Source organism: Oryctolagus cuniculus, chromosome 6 (assembly GCF_964237555.1).
Source record: "Oryctolagus cuniculus chromosome 6, mOryCun1.1, whole genome shotgun sequence".
Classification (NCBI taxonomy): domain Eukaryota; kingdom Metazoa; phylum Chordata; class Mammalia; order Lagomorpha; family Leporidae; genus Oryctolagus; species Oryctolagus cuniculus.
In genome coordinates, this window is record NC_091437.1 from 50,453,577 (window position 1) to 50,471,367 (window position 17,791).

Sequence of the window (17,791 nt, forward strand, 5' to 3'; positions counted from 1 at the left end):
TCACAAATTCTCTCCTTTGTCAACTTAACACTCATGTGAATTTTATTAAATCATCCTTAATCTACAAAGACAATCAAAAGGTCATACTTACATGTTTCATTGTTAAATTGTTCTGTATATAAGCAAAAATGCACCAACTCTTCCCATGATGTTTACTCATGTCCATGAGAGTTTGTGACTTAAATACTGTGATGTAAAGTTAACATCACTTGAATTCTATGATACAATTCCAATATATCAATTACATGATAAAGGGGCAAGAGAGGGAAAATACATACACACATACATATAGAAACACATTCATAGTAAAGTAAGGAACAAATGCTTATGACACTATGATAGTTATAATTCTCCCTTTTTTTTAAAAAAAAGATATATTTTATCCATTTGAAAGTCAAAGTGACACACAGAAAGAGGGAAAACAAAGAAATAGATCTTCCATCAATTCCTTCACTCCCCAAATGGCTGCAACAGACAAGACTGGGCTAAGCCAAAGCCAGGAGCCAGGAACTCTATTTGGGTTTCACATGTGGGTAGTAGGGGTCCAAGCATTGCCTTCCTAGGTGCAGTAACAGGGAGCTGAATAGAAATCAGAGTAGCCCAGGCTTGAACCAGTGCTCCCATATGGGATGCTGAACCGTCGGTATTGGCTTAACCTGCTGCAGCATAATGCCACAGCCCAGTTCTTTTTTTGATAACTGGTTATGGGTCAAAGCTGATATTATAACTACGTTCCTTCATTACCTATTCTGTACTTGCCTTCAGCAAGTATCTTAGCTGTTCGTAGTTCTTTACATGGTCAGGTGACCCAAATCTTAATTCCTGAAGAGTCTGGACTATCAGTGATCTTACCTTGATTGAATTATAGCTTTCCATTTACTTAAATCACAGGACATGATAATACTGGAAAAAAAAAAAAACAAACCCTAGGGCATCTTCTTTATTCCAGACATATTCTTTATCTCCACTGTAGATTAGCAGTCCAATTCATTTCCTGTCCACCAAGTATGTGGAGTGGAGAATTGTCTTCCCCTCACCTCTGGCCCAGTTAGGAGCTGTGGGCTTCATTATGACTGTTAAGAGAGTCTTCAGCTGGGACTTCTGTGGTATGGAGACTCCTTCATGTCAGAGAGCTAAGGAAGCTTGAGAAAAGGTGAAAAGGGTTATTTCATGCATTTAGGAAATAACTACGTGACTAATAATGACCACACAGGTAATTAATGTTTGCTATGGACAACATGTGGGCCACATGAATGTTCTCTAAATAGGGTCTACTCAAGAGGAGGACAAAGAACTTGCAATAGTGAGAGTGTATGTAGAGTAGGTGGTTGGGGAACAAAGCTGAGGGAGTAGTCTTGTTCATACCATTGGATCTCTTCTCTGACAGGCCTAGAGAGAAAAAAAACATGGTTCTGGAAAAATCACAAAATACTTGATTTTTGTATCTTCCAGACCTTCTCTTTTGTGCCATATGGGATGTGGAGCACACTGAACACTTGGACCTCTGTGAGATGCTTGCAGTCTGTCCAGCTAAACCCCTAAGAAATGGGGTACTCTGTTCCAATATTTTCTATCTGGATTTTCTGTGCTTTTTTTCCCCTGGAGCTAGTAGGCTACCAAGATGCTCCCAGTCTACTCTTTGTTTCTTTCCTTCATTTTTTTCCTTCCTTTCTCCCAAGCTTTGGAAAAATTCTCTATTTCATTCCCCTTTTTGGGAAGGAATTTTTGCCTTATGCTATGACTTGCTTTTTTTCTATTCCTTATTAGTGATATAGCCTTAATACAAGAAAGGATGCAGGAAACAAGCATATTTTAGCAAAAGAAATATTTTGAGAGATAACCTTAAGGCTCTTTCTTTAGAAAACCTTTCTGCTTTGCTGATATCATTGGAATTTTACGAGCTTGTCTTTATTATGGTAGGGATGTTGGAGTAGAAACCCCATTGCACTAAGAACCTTAACTCATGGTTGCCTCCTGAATCACATGATTTCATTCCCTTTATCTAGTTATATATCCCTTTTCTCCTTATTATTCTTTTTTTGTATTTAATAATCATAAAGTTTGTTTTCCAGTCTGGGTTGGAGAACATTTATAATAATCTCATTTCATTGCTTTTACTCACTTTCTTGTAAGTTGTTTGTACAACGTGGGGTCAATCATTGGATTCAAATAAATGGAATAAGTTGTGCAATGGTTATATAAAACTCTGTTTAAAAATACATGCAAGAAATGAAATCCTGGATTTTTCTTTAGACAAGAAGAGACAAATGAATCTTTAATCAGTTATTTCTAATAACTTGAACATTTTGTCTCAATAGATAGTGAAGTGATTATTTTTGTAGTTGGGGATAGAGGTGTATTTTCAGTAAAGATCTTAATTGTGTAATTTGACTTTTCAAAATTGGATGCTAGATGTAATATCTGTATATGCATTTTATTAAACACTCTTTTCAATCAGATATATTTAAAGATTCTTGTTTGGGTGAAGTCAGATTTGTCAGCTCTTCAATCAGTTTGTAGTACATTGTAAAAGAATATACTCAAAACAGAGCTAAGCTGTCAAGCTGTGACAACTTTGAATGAGGAAGATTTTCAGAAATTATGAGTGAGATATTTTAAATGTCTCCTTGACATCCACAGCACTATTCAAAATACTTCATCAGAAGCATGTGCTTCAAAAATGTACTTGAAAATTAATGTAAGGAGTGTAATTTGTCAGTCTTTGTCTTCTCCAACGTGGCACTGACAGCCATGGAGCATGTGCAGTAATATAACACTGATCTCTCCACCTAGGTGCTGCCAGAATGCAGAAAGATGGAGTGATCTCTTCAAGGGGCAGTTAGAAGGGCCTCCAGGAAGGCAGAAACATAAGAGGCTTGATTCCAAGTCCTGTTGATACCTGTCTGAGCCAGGGGCAAGTAGCAAACTCGATTTGTCCTTTGCCAAGAGGTTTGTGTGATTTAGTGATTCCTTGAAGGAGCCATTTCATCCTTAGCTGTGTGTCAGGGATGCAAGCTATTTGTCCCGACCTCAGTTCATAATGGGAAGGCTATGGCAAGAGACAAAGCCTGGGCTATTTATTTTGAATAAGTCTCTTAAGGGGTAAAGAAATATCTGTGGCCGGGGGCTGTCCTAAGTTAGCTGCCTCTAAATTCGAAGAAACCTTTTCAACACCTGACCTGGAAGAACCCTCAGGGACAACACTTAATTGGTGAAGGGACATATGGATCATAGTGAGCCATGTACTTTCATGTTTCTTTTTTCTGCTCCTCAGTACCTGATAATTGGATGTGTAGCATATTTGTTGTTATAATTTAAGAAATCAAGGTGTATGGTGGTGGTTGTGGAGTGGTACACAGTGCTTAATATTTAAGAGAAAATTTTAAAATGTATTTTATGGTAGTCCTGCCTTTCATTTGCATCGTTTCTTTAATTTTATAAGGTGCTTTAAAAATAGAAAATCCTCAGTAGAGATTCAAGATAGTTTCAGGGAAACCAAAGTCAGAAAGGCACCGGACCAGGTTCCAAGAGCTGACCAGGTGCTGAAAGAAACTCAGGTAGCTATTGTGTGTTGGACAGCAGTCGCTTTTCTTCTGTATATATGTATGTCTTTTTTCTCTTTAGAGGGAAGGAGGTGTTTCAAGAAGGGAAGAATGGAGACAGGCATTTGCCACAGTGGTTAAAATACTGATACCCCGTATTGGAGTTCTTGGATTCTAGTCCCATCTCTGTTTCTGATTCCAGCTTCCAGCTAATGCTCACTCCTGCAGGCTCAAGTACTTGGGTCTCTGGCACCAATGTGGGAGACTCAGATTGAGTTTCTGACTTCTGGCTGTTGCTGCCATTGTGGACAATTGGGGAGTGAATCAGTGGATGGGAGATCTCTGCTTGCCTGTCTCTGCTTTTCAAATAATATAAAGTTAAAAGAAGAAAGGATGGCCAATGGTGTTGGATGCTAATAAGGTATCCTGTTAGAACAATGGGGGCTGTAAAGACAGCCTCTGGACTGTTCAGATTAAGGGGAGCTCAACAACAAGCTATCTTAGAAAGGGCTGAGAAGTTTCTCAGAGATAGCTTTGTGATACTTTGCATATTTTTAATCACTCTTCTGCTAACCATAATTAGGAAAAGGAACTTTAGAGGGGTTTAGTTCTTTTCCTGGTAATATACATCTAGGGGGAGTGCTTGATGAAGAATTCAAACACAGGAGTGTCTGCTCTGATGGGCTGGACTCTTAACTGCGATAAATTTTTCCACTACCTATATAAGGGCCATGAGTATGTGAACACTTAAAGAGTAGACATTCTTCGAGGTCCTAGGATGTGCTGGATAGATTTATGACCACAGATGCTATACAGGAGATGGCTTCCATGATTTGCTTAGTGTCACAAAAATAGAAAATAGCACAAGGAAGAAGTTTTTATCATTAATGCTGTTATTTACTTGAATTTACCGTAGACAAAATGGTCTCCTTTGCCCCAGCTCTGCTTTATTATTTGAGGTAAACATGCTATTTTGGTGGTGCACTGTTCTTTATCAGAGAATGTGTAATAGAGAATTTTGTTATTTGACTTACATATTCTATCTGTAGCTTCTGGAATAAAGGAATAATAGAGACAATTAGTTCTGCTAAATGCATCTTGAAGCCATGTGTTAGCTTATCTATGGATTTTCTCCTTAGATGTTTAAATATTCCCCCTGCAATTTAGGTTTCATCAAACAAAGGAGATCTGATTTAAGATAATTCTCTGGGTAAGAAAGCAATTGCTGCTACAATCTGCCATTCACCCAGAGCCATTGATCCCAGGATAAACATTCATTTATCAGAGAATTCAAAACAAAACACAACATATGCTGTCGGTTATAGCAAATTGATGGATAGAATTCTACATTCCCCCTAAGTTCTCCTATGTAGGCATTATTTCATTTACTTTGGTGAAAATTACTATAAAGTATTAGTTTCATCTGTTTTTACCGTTATTCCTAATTAAAAATACAAGTTGTTTATCATTTTATAAAGTTAGTCCATTACCTTAACCTCCATGGACTATTACATTTATTTAAAATTTACTTTTCAAAGCATTAATGGATATTTAAAAATGGATTCTTTTATAAGGCACTCCATCCTTTGGAACCATTCATTCTGTATCATGTTAGTAAAGTGCTTCGGAGGAATTCAGACATCTGAACTGTGACTTTGGCCTTGTACAGTGACCTTCTTTTAGCAACCATATAATCATCTTTTGTAAGCTATAGTCCAGGTGTGAAGGGGTTGTGGCCATGAAGAAATGCTTTTCATTAGAGTTGTTACTGGATTTTGCAGTCTACATGCAGCAAGTAAAATGACCATGAGATGATAATTAAGTGGTCTCTTTTTATTATTTCAGAGAAAAAATTCACAATTCTGGTGATTGCAAAGTCTCTGAATTGGAGATAAAAAAACACACAACATAAAACACTTGCATGAGCACAGATTCCCTCCTTTCATTTTAAAAATGTAGATGATATTTTTTCTTGAATAATGAGTGTCTTGTAGGACAAGAGGCTCTTGACTGAAGGTTGGCATTTAAATACTTGCTATCTAACAGCAGTATAAGCAGATTGTACAAAGGAGACTACTGTTTAATCACTGAAGTTCAAAACCAAGGTTTCTTTCTACGAGGGGAGTTTGGAGCCTCTAAAAAATGCAACAGATGGGTACCTCAAATTTAAATTCTTTTGATAATGATTAAGGATTTTCTGCTTAAAAATGATGAAAATAAAACTTTCACTGACAGTCTTTGAAGATGACATGAGAAGATCTATCAGGAAATTATAAATTTTTTGTTGGATTCATTTTAAAATAAGTGGGTTTTGCTTCTCTGTACTATATGATGTGTCTTTTCTGTGTTTTAATAAAAGTTTTCACTTAGGGTTGCATAAAACTCAGAAAGAAGCCATTGTTTCAAATAAGAGTTTGTGCATTATTGCCTGGACTTGGAGGCCTGAAAAATATTTTAGTCTCTGGTACATAAATAAAGATGGTCTCAACTATATTGTTGTTTATTTTTCTTCTCTTAGACCTTCCATAGAATGCCACCATAAATAACCAAGACTCACCAGTGACCTCCAGACTACACTGCTGTGGATCATATATCTGCTAGTTTTCCCACCCAAAATCTGGATAAGAGTACGTAAAAGTCTGTAAATAGCAATTAAGAAAGAATTCATATTTTGTCAATTGCTACTAAGTTCTTAAAATGTTTCTCCCATAAATTGATTTGAAAATGTCTTTCCATTGCCATGGGTTTTGAATGCATTGCCAGGAAGTTGCCACCCATGGTTTTATTACCAAGAAAAAAAATCTGTCAAACATAGTCACCTTGGATTGTACTCATGTGTTGATTAACATGAAGTACATTAAGTCCCCTTATAGAATTTGTTATTTTGGTTTGTACATCAATACTTTGCTAATTTAATAATCCTGCATCTAATAAATTAATTCTGCATCTTTATTGAATTTCAAAAAGCATATTATATAATATGCTTGGTTAGTACCTGGAGAATAACATTTTATATTATAAATTATCAATACTTATTGATTAGACTGGAGAGGGCTGTAGAATTCTGGAGTAGCAAATTTTATCAAGTATAAATGAAACATCACATAGAATCATAGAAGGTTTTTTAAGCTCTGGGAAGGCTTTTTTATTATCATCAGTGTATTTTATAGTTTGGATGGCATACTGAATATGGATGGAAAAAAATCAATATTAAATGCATTTTATTTAAATTAAAAAATATACATCATATCCAAATGCAACAGCTCAATGGTTGCACTGGAACAATCTAAAAGTTGTTAATTCCACAGCATGAGGCCCTATATATGCAAAATGAGATGAAATCTACTATGTGCCAGTGCTCCAGATTGCTGCCTGCCTTTGCCTTCTGATATATGCGAAATCTCAGTAAGATGTGCTATGTGAGAAAAGAAATCAGTGGGTTCATATTATTATTTCTAGCAGAAAAAGCTACATTATTTTGTTTATGAAAATCTTTAGAGGTCCATTGTTTGCTTTTCTCTTATTTTTATTTTATAGCATAAATTCCTCTTAGAATTTAATGGAGTTTTTTCTTTTTAAAAAATTACTGCCATTAAGGATCTAGTCATAAATCTACATATGTTAAGCGCCTTAAATCAGTATTTGCATAACTGATTTGAAAGTAACATATTTTATAAGTGTAAGTCTTGATGCTATTATCCCATGGCAGTTAATTCCAACCAATGTGAAATGTCAAGGGTGATCTGTTTATAGTGATCCTTGTTCTTTTCTTTTCCCAAGTAGAAGGCAGGAGAGTAACAGCAGATTCCAGGAAGCTAAGAAACAGACACTCGATATTCCTGGTGATTAGTTAATCCCCCTGTCTCCCAAATGGAATCAAAAGAATGCTTAGATTTTGGGTGACTCCCCTCTTTTCTCTTTGATACTTCCTATTGCCTGTTCCTGTTAGAGTTAGCGCCTAAACTGAAGATCTGATTATGGACTTCCATTGCCCTCAATGCCCTCTTCTCTAGATTTTCCTTTGAAATCCTACCTGTCCTTTAATGTCTACCTTAAATCTCACTATTCAAATTGAAATTCATTATTCTTCCGCTCATGTTTTCATAACACTTGATTTTTCCATATATTTGAGGGGTCTTCATGAGGTTCATCAAAGTGTGGGTTATAAAAATCTATGCTATGGATTTCAAATTATTTTTTGCACTGAAATGAGCTTATCTTTTCATTTCTTTTTCTACAAAATCATTGAAATATCTTCGATGTCATGAGGATGCCTCATATTTGTGTTAATTATATGTTGCTGTTTTGAATAGGTGTTCATTTGGGACCCACTTAATGGGGTGTAAAGGACATTGTCTGATTTGCACATTATTATTTCCCTAGAATCTAGCATTACGTATTTTGTACATAAAGGGTACTTATTGTGTATTTGTGGAATGATTAACTTAATCTATAAATATTCAAAAATTTTGTTATTGTGCTAAGCTCTGGGTAATATTTTTGCCTCAATTACCACAATATTCTAGTATCTTGTGCACAGGATCTTATGGAAATAAGAGACTTAGTAACTATTTGTTCAACAAATGGATGTTTGGCAGAATGAATAAATAGAGCTTTGTTTTCTCCAAAGCCCAAAATACTCCTGAAAGGAAATTGACCTTTGCTGAATACATTAAGATATTTTTTCATAAATTGAGTAATTGAAGTATCCACAGTAAAAAAAAAGTATGAAAACAAAACAGGACAAAATGCTCCATAACTTAAAGAGTTGGATGATGATGCATTAGATACCTGAGGACTTAGGTTTTTAGTTTTTATTCCACTGTTTGTGACATGTTGCATGCTGTGGTTTAATAGATAAATGGGCACCTTTGGTAAGTGGACTTCTCATTTGGGTCATGACTACAGATACGGCCAGCTGGGATCCCTTGGAAAAGCAGCACAACCCTAGTGATGTTAGTAAGAGGAAAATTGAAGTGCAAGATGTTAAAATATGGTAGATCAGTTGGATAACAACTGTCTTTGCAGGAAAAACATTATGATTCAACATAACTGAGTTTGGCAGCTACAGGTATAATTAAATAAAAATCAGCAATGATCTGAATTTTGCCTCAGTATGACTAATCCATCATATCAGTGAAGAATGACTCAATTTCTTCCTTAACTAAAGGGGTAGTTTTTTCCTTTTCCTTTTTACCTTACCTTTGTTTTTATTATTGCAATTTGGTTAGTAAGTGATGAAAATCATGTGGTGTCCTGGCACCATATTGGAGTGATGTGGTAGGAATACAAGTGATTGTGCAATGACCTGGTTACTGGAGTAGCTTCTGTAAGCCTCAGGGAACTTATTTTGAGTTTACTTCTTGACTTTTTCTCTTTTTATAAAGAAGAGCTAAGTTCTACAGAGGGAGTTTGGAATACAAAAACCAGTGCTAAAGAAAATTGATTCCTTCTTTCCCCTTCCACTAATATTATCCTATAAAATTCACTTTTTTCTCTCTTGGAACAGCATAATAATCTCTTAACTGGTTGTATTCCCGCTCTCCTACAGTGAGTACTGTAGAAACCATAGTAACCCTTCAAAATCATAAATACAATCATTTTACTTTTTTCTTATTGATCCTTTAATGCTTTCCCATAACATTTAGCAAAGACCCCACTGTTTTTGCCACAGCCAATAAATTCCCCCATCATTTGCTGTCCTAGCTTGTTACCACTCTCCTCTTGCTGAAGCCTGCAGCTGTTCGGACCTTGTTTGTTGAACAGACTACATTTACTTCCTTTCGGGACCTCAGAGCTCACAGCCCCATTTGCCCCTACTGCAATTGCTATGGATATTTTCATGGACTCCCTCCTTGATTTCCTTCAGATTTCTACTTATCCAAGAGCTATTCAGAGAGAACTTCCATAGCTACCACATTCACAACTGTACATTTCATTATAGTTTGGTTCCTTAACTGGTATATTTTGGTTTGTAGCATTTATCCTTACTTGACATAACATTAATTTGTTTATTTTTCCACTCAGTAAAATTTTTCATAATTCTGCTAGAATGTAGCTTCCTTGAGAGTAGAGAAATGTCTTGAGAATTATATCTGGTGCATAGCAGGTGATCAATAAACATGTTTTTAAAACAAGTGAATACATTTCTTTAAAGGAGAATTGTATTTCAATATTTCTTCCTGCAATATCATAGTTCTACTGTTTGATCAGAGCAGTTTGTTTTTACTCTTTATTCATTATCCCCAGTTGAAAAATAAAAATATTTTCCTGTTTGGAGATTTTGTGACATGTTTATTTTATGCTTGGAGATCACTTGGTTAAAGATGAATGCATGAGAGATAATCAATATAAATGACAATATGTATGTTAAGCTCCTTTTTTCGATGAAATGATTTCTTTAGAAATTTTGTTTCCTCTAATCTTTCCAATCTGCCATACGATTATCTGTGAAATTGCTATAAGATTTGCCTTTGGTCTCAGGGTATGGGAGCTGCTGCATTTTAGAAAAGTACAGCAGGATTAATTCGTTATTGTTTTTGTTCTGATGTATAAGCAGTTTAAATTCATACTGGCCTCTGTCGTGTGTATGAGAGATCCATACATAATTTGTGTTTTTAATGATTGAGGTTCTCATGGTTCTCTCCATGTATGTCCTGCCAGCGAAAACAAAATTGCTTTTTTGCCACTTAGAATTGTGGGACAAAGCAGCTGACAAATGTCATTTGGAATTTTCTATCCTACAAACATATTCCCAGTGTCAGTAAGCATATGCCTATATGATTGGAGCATCTTCCTTTGAGTTTGTTGAGAAATAATGGGTTGGTTCACTTAAGACAGTTTTGAGATTATCAATATAATCACAAATTGAAATGGGACCCTGAGCTTTCTGTTCACAGAAAAGCTTGCCTGGCTTTCTCTGTATTTGAAGTGATTAACGATGCTGCAGCATTGTAGGGAAATGCTAGGTCTATAATTATATGAAGCCACAGGAGGGAGAAACCCTTCCTGATACTGGTCTTTGAAGCCTCCCAAGATATTTGAATCTAAGCCATTAGGGAAAAAAGCAAGAAGAAAAGAAGTAAGGAAAATGTGAAAAGTGAAAAATCAGTGTATGTAGTAGTGACACTGATCTAGAGGGAGACTGTCCGTGAGATAGAAACAAAACAGCTGGGGCCGTGCTGAACTAATAGACAGCATGACATAGCAGCTTAGCAGTTAAGCAAGAGACCATAAAATTCATACCTGGTTCTCTGGCAGTCTGCCTATCACTCTTGTCGCTTTACCCTGCTTTCTGATCTGCAGTGTGAAGTGTTTCTTACTGTCTTTTGTGGGGCGTAATGACACAGACATACTCTTAACAATGGAAACTGCTATACAAATTCTATAAACAATGGAGTGGAATAGGTGGTCATTATGGTCTCTCACCTCTAGTGTTCATCAAAATATAGGCATCTTAACAGTCAGGAGAGCTTAGGATTTATGTAAATTTCAGAATCGCCTGTGAGGCATCAGTGATGTCATGGACAATGTTTTTCTCCCCAGTGTTGGTCCCCTGTTCTAACCGCCTGGGAGCACAGTCTGGTTGAGATGCCTACAGTTTGGCTAAGAGGGTGTGAATCGAATAGAACAGCCTAATTCCACTCCTGACCACTTGGTGCCACTCTAGCTTTATAAACTGCTCAGCCACAACCAAATCCTAGGAAACAGCTTCCTTCTAGGTTGGCTTCTGTGGTTTCAAAGACAGTCATTGTTTTGAAGAAGGTCATTTGGAGAGTTCGGTAGCTGATGTGATTAGAATGTGTTCAGCAAGTTACATTCCAGGTGCTTTGTGTGCTAACAGTTAGGTGTTATTACCTGCATTAATTATCCAAGGGACATGTAACAAACACAGGTGGGCCCTTGTTGGTTCATTTAAAAGGCAAGGCTCTATAGAATGCCAACCTCCAAGTGGTCACCCTGGCCTTTCATTTGGAGTTTAATTTGGGGACAGCTTCAGCCCACCAGACTTGGTCTATTCATAGATTGAACAGTATAAAAAGAAAATTAGCTCAATATTATTCCTTTCCAATGCATGTTATACACACACACACACACACACCCTAAAGTCAATAAGAGCTTGAAAATGCTGTTATTAGATATGTATCCTTGCATGCAGTAGTAGAGGGTTTGTGTGTGTATTTCCACTTCTACTCTCTTATTGCATAATTTTTTATTCAAACAAAACAGACATTTTCCTTTACAGACAAAAATCATCTTTCAAGTGAATTAATGACCTCCAGCATTGTAAAACCCTACCCCAAATGAAACATGTTCATCCTTTTCCCCACCTCCCTTTTCCTTCTGGGACCAAAAAAGACTCGAGGAAGGAATCTGTGCCTGAGTTCTCACAGCTTCCAGCTGACTTTCTAAAATGGAGGACACTGCAGCATTTAGCTGAAGGTCCTTGTGTTCTGTTTTAATGGGAGCCCAGGAGGGGGCTTGCCCACTTCTAAAGATGCTATTGAGAGCAGTGCTTTTCTGACTCATTAATTTGGAAAGGCAAGAGGAGGCTGCCATTAAGAAATGTCTTTGTAATTAATCGCATGTAAAACCTCAAGTTTTTTTTTTTTTTTTCCCTGACACATTTATAGAAAGGGCTTTACCTTGCTGGCCTTAGCATGAGTGGAACTGGCCCTAGGCAAAATTGAGATGCTGGCAAAATCTGTTTCTGAGCCCCTTTGGATTTTGTTGCTTACCTCTCCCTTTTCTGAACTTAAAGCTTCCATCTGTCTCCCCTCCAACTTTACTAGTTTGGACTTTAATTGCCTTTCGCATACTACTTACCAACTTTGGGTTGTCCTTGCCTTTCTAGGTAAGTTGGGAAGCTCTGTTAGGATCCTGATTCTGCCGTTTTCTTGTTTTGTAAGATTAGGTAAATTGTTTAGTTTTCTTGCTCTTCCTTGTCTATAAATAGCCTATTTTCAGGAATAAATGAAACATTGCACGCAACGTCTGCCGTCAAAAGAATGGTGTACTTATACTCCTTGCTAAAAATGAGGTTTTCTTTCTTTTGTGTGTGTATGTGTGTGGGTGTGTATGTGCATACTGAAACAAAGCTTAATGAAGTAAAGTTCACCTAACAGACCAGACAGGCATCTCAGGAAAGAGTTGAGAGCGCAGCCTGCATCCAGACCGGGGTTTTTATGGATTTGAGTATGTGCCTTCCTTTTCTCCTGCTCCCTCCCTCTACGTAATATAGCTGAGTGGAGGGCTTCTTGAGTGTGAAACTCCTGAAATTCCTCCCAGAACTTCATAATGGACCTAATATACCTCCACCCCTTAGTCTAGGGTGGGGAAGTTCCCCTAAAGTACCTCCTGAGAAGAAGGTGTTGGGACCCACCAACCAGGTTAATGAACAATGACAGGACTTTTGATATGTAAATACAGGTTTTCTAAATATTCTTCCAGATAAGAGTTTCAGAATCTTAAGGGAAAGTCCCAAGTGTTTGCAACTTTAAAAATTCTCAGGAAATTCTTACACTCATCAAAATCTGAAAAATTCTTTTTAAAAAGATTTATGTATATATTTGAATGGTAGAGTGACAGAGAAGTCAAGAGAGAGATTTTTTCATCTGCTGCTTCACTCCCCAGATGCCAGCAACAGCTTAGGCTGGGCCAGGCAAAAGCCAGGAGCCAGGAACTCCATCTCCCATGCAGGTGGCACAAACTCATGTGCTTGGGCCATCATCCACTGCCTTCATTAGCAAGAAGCTGGATCAGAAGCGTGGAGTGAACTGGCGCCGGGATATGGGATGCAAGCATACCACGCTGCAGCTTAACCTACTTTGCCACAGTGCTCCTTCCTGAAAGCTTCTTTCAGGAATAGATCTTGCAAAGAGTAGCTAGTTTTTATAAAAGAACTGGGGAAAATAATATAACTACAAGGAGGAGATGAGTACGGAAAAGACACAGGCATTTATAGGAAGAGGATTTGGGGCAATTACAAGGTACGATTTGGTCAGAGTTGTCCTGAATTTTCTATAGGAAGGAAATGTTGAGCATTTGATTCTGTATGTTGCTGAGGCAAAGTGCACAGTGCCTCCTTTCTAAATTGAGAACCCTACATATATGGACTCCACTGCTTTAATTTGTCATTTGTCCTGACTTGTTTTTGTTTTGGGTATCCATATATTTGTAAACAAGGCAGGAATTGTTTCTCCCTGCATTGCCCATCAGTACACTCTTGCATACTGAATTGTAAGCTCCACAGGGATGGTGGCCGTGATTTTGTGCTCCTCTGGAGTTTCAGGATCTAGTTCTGCACCAGTATAGAGGGTAGGCATTGGTGAATGAACATATGAGTTGGGGAGGAAATGGTTTCTGAACCTCCAACACATACTGATTAATATCCTCTTCTCTCTTGCTGTTCATATTCATGTGTGTATTTAAGGTTTGGTCAGATTCCTGAGGTATTTCTGAGGAGCTGACACTCTGGAGAAAGTGGGTTACGTTTATTGAAAATCAGGAATGACCATACAAGTGAAATGCATATCTTAAGGGAAATTAATTCAACATGGGTTTGCTTCTGGACCATCATCTAGGAGATAAAAGATTTATTATTCTAATACCAGTCTGATTAGCAAAGCTTATTGACAGTTTGGAAAATTGACTGATGGAGGGCAAATTGCTCCCTTTTGGGCTTTGATGTTGACCCATGAACTTCCTGCCTAGTCAGAACATTTTAACGAATAACAACAGAGAGTACTGTTTCAGATATGGTTAATATTTTCCCAGACGTTAACAACCCTTTAGTTCCTCTAAATATTCAGTGTACATAGGAGAAATACAGAGCTCAAGGAGTTCCATACCAGATCAGTCTCACATATTACAAACCACAGGAGAAGGGAGGGCATAACAGAAACCCAAGAGCTGGATCTGGTCTGGAAGAGGCTGTCCATTGGGTTCAGACCATCCCAAGTCCACCATCTCCGAACTCTCATCCTGGGTTCTAAAGTAAGCAATATATTTTTAAAAGAAAGATTTATGTATTTTAAAGGCAGAGTTACAGAGAGAAGGAGAAACAGAGAAAAAGAGAGAGATCTTCTATCTGCTGGTTCACTCCCCAAAAGGCTGCCACAGCCAGAGCTGAGCCAGGCAGATGCCAGGGGCCAGGAGCTTCTTCCAGGTCTCCCACATGGGTGCAGAGGCCCAAGCACTTGGGCCATGCTTCACTGCTTTCCCAAGTACATTAGTGGGGAGCTGGGTACAAGGGGAGCAGCCAGGAAGCAAACAGGCACCCACACGATACACCACCACTGCAGGCAGTGGCTTACCCTGCTTTGCCACAAGCTGAGCCCGGGAAGCAATATCTTGCAGGTGTATTTGATTGGCTGTTCTCCAATTGGGAAGCTCTGGCACAGGAGGAAGATCTACTCTGTGGTCTGTACTTCACACAGTCTTCGACTCCAGGCCTTGGTCTTGTCATAACCAAAGACCTCATAACATTGTTAAAGCTCATTTGCTTCACTTGCAACATGGTTGAAGCAAGCAAACATCTCTCCTATCCTCTGGTTGCCTTTGTTACCTTGTTAGAAGTAACAAGGAGAGTCTTGTAGATTTTTCTTGTTATTAACTTTGAGCTCTGAATGTTACATAGGTTAGAAGCCTGCTTGTTCTTTTAATTCAGAGCTGTGGTTCTCCAAATGTGATCCGTGAGCTGGTGATATCCTAGCAGCCCTGGCGAGCTTACTAGGAATGTCAATTCCTGAACCTACCCCAGACCTACTGAATCAAATGTTGGGGTGGCCTTCAGCAAGCTGTGTTTTACTAAGCCATCTAGGTCATTCTAATGCCCATATATGCTGTGATAACCACTGAACTTTATGGGAAAGTGCTCCCTGCAGTAAAATTTTGATGAACATTAGTTTGACTGTGTGGATGGTACTTTACGTGATAGAATTTACAGAGAAGAGATAAAGCTCAACTGGAGACTTGTATCAAGACAAGGGCAAGACAGAGTATAATGGATCAGCCACATGAAAGTCATTTTATTTTTATTTGCCCGGGGTTGACCTTACAAGTGTATTAGAAAAGTTATTTAACCTTTGGGCTTTATGATCCTCACTTGTAAGAGTGAGAGACTAGTAAGAGTCTTAACTTCATTTGGCTATTGTGAGGTTAAATGAGGATGCAGGAAAAGTGCCTCAGGTAGTCTGGTGTGCCCCAAGGTGCCCAGTGAATGATCCTTTTGAAACTCTCACTGGTTGATGTATGCTTTCACTAGATCATAATGCCACGAAGAGGCAAGACTCAGATCTCTAAAGATGGGCCGATTGTTTTAGCTTGGGAACTAAAATCGTTCTGATGCAGAAGTTGCTGAATAATTATTATATGAACAAGTAATTGAATGAATACAAAAAATAAACGAATGAATGAAGTTGGTTTTGTTTTGGATCTGTTGAAACATATATTATAAATAAGATAAAATTTACTTTTTGAGGAAAAATCTGGACCTATAATTAATCATTTAAGAGTCATTCAAGATTGTCTGGCCAGTTAGCTCAGTTAGTTAGAACGTGGTGCTAACAGGAGTTCAAGAATTTTTCATATCATTAAGTATAAGGAAAATTGGATTATTTCACTAAGATTTAATGGTTATTAAATTTTTCTGAAAGTTACAGATTCTGTATATTTGATTCAGTGGTTTTTTAAAATTCCAAGTTATAAAACAGAATATAGAGATCTGTCACTGAAAATATTTAGACTGAGAACAACACAGGATACATACAACTTTGAGAACACATTTTTTTCTACTTTGATTTTCTTCTAATTCATTTGTTTTTGACCTTCAATTAAGGGTTACAAACTAAAAAGCATAGAAATCAAGTTCTGTCTTACTCTCATTCACTTTTCTCCTTTTCTTCTTAATCTTCATGTTCTCAACTGTCACATCTCTTTTGAATTCCAACTATATACCAACTATAATAAGCTATATTTATCAATTAATATTCTTTGTATAAAAAGATTATTTACTTGAGTGAAAGAGTGAAAGAGAGAGAAGATACCACCCCCCTCTCCCCACCAACACACAGTTATCATCTATCTTCTTGCTCACTACACACATACCTATAACAGCCAGGGACATTGGGGTTTCCCAGAAATCAAGTACGGGAACTATCAGCTCCTGCTTCTCATGCACATTAGCAGGGATCTGCATCTGAAGCTGAGTAACTAACACGCCAGCATGGGTGCCAGCAAGCACTGGCATGCTAGCGAGGGTTTTAGATGTTCCAACTTTGGGTTAACCTGCTGCGCCACAACTCCCACCCCTCAGTTAGTACCTTTAACAGTGCTGTTACCACCCCCATTTTATAAATGAGAAGAGGAGGCTCTGAAATATACATGATATAAACTAGCTGGGATTGATTTCTCAGCCCATGTTCTTACCACAATAGCACCCGGTACCAGGAAATATCTTCACATTGCTTGGATTAGATGTGTTGCTTAGTACTCCTGTACCTAGCAAAGATAGGTGAGCTTAAGGTAGAAAAGGAATGAAGAGAGAATAGCAGAGCCTGAGCCATAGGAGAAGGGAGGATGGCTTTTCTCTTCATCTAAGAAGTGGGTTTTTGGACATCAGGATGAGAAAACTTAAACGGAAAAGGTTTTCATGGTCTTGGATTTGGGATGAGGAATATTCTCTAAGCTCTTGTCTCTTTTCACATACTCTTTGGTTGCTCTATTACAACTTCATGATTTGAACATATTTTTCCTGGCTTCTGACATTGGCTTCTTTTGCTCTCCTGCTTCCTCTGCATTCAAGGAAACATTAAACTATTTCATGCTGTATCTGACCAGTGTAAGCCAAAGTGATTTCTCCCTTGCATTAATGATCCCATTTGACATTCATTTGGCGCTTAATTACATATTGCTTTGTAGTAGCGATAAATTAGCTAGATAAGAGGTATTTAATATTGGATAAGTATTGTATTGTTCCTCAGTCCACAATTAAATTGTGAAGTTCCAATGGAAATAGCACTTAAAATAACTATAAAAGTAAAATAATAGCTAATATTTATTGAAAACATTTACTGTGTATCATTATTTCATCTATTAACTCTATGAGACAGATTTTATTATTTCTCACTTATAAATGAGGAAACGGAGGCTTATAGAGATTAATTTGCCTGTGTTGACATAGTTGGAGAATAAAAAGGTACTTCAAAATGTCTTTGGCAGAAAGGAGTAAAAGATAAGTTTATCTTGAT

General features: G+C 37.5%; 1 long non-coding RNA gene across 1 annotated transcript in view; it reads left to right on the forward strand.

Moving 5' to 3' along the window:
- LOC103347954 (uncharacterized) overlaps positions 1-17,791 on the forward strand; it is an 85,328-nt gene that overhangs the window by 22,836 nt on the left and 44,701 nt on the right. The window contains exon 2 of the long non-coding RNA XR_007918530.2: positions 6,061-6,169. This is a non-coding gene — a long non-coding RNA (uncharacterized lncRNA). The remainder of the gene's footprint in view (positions 1-6,060; positions 6,170-17,791) is intronic.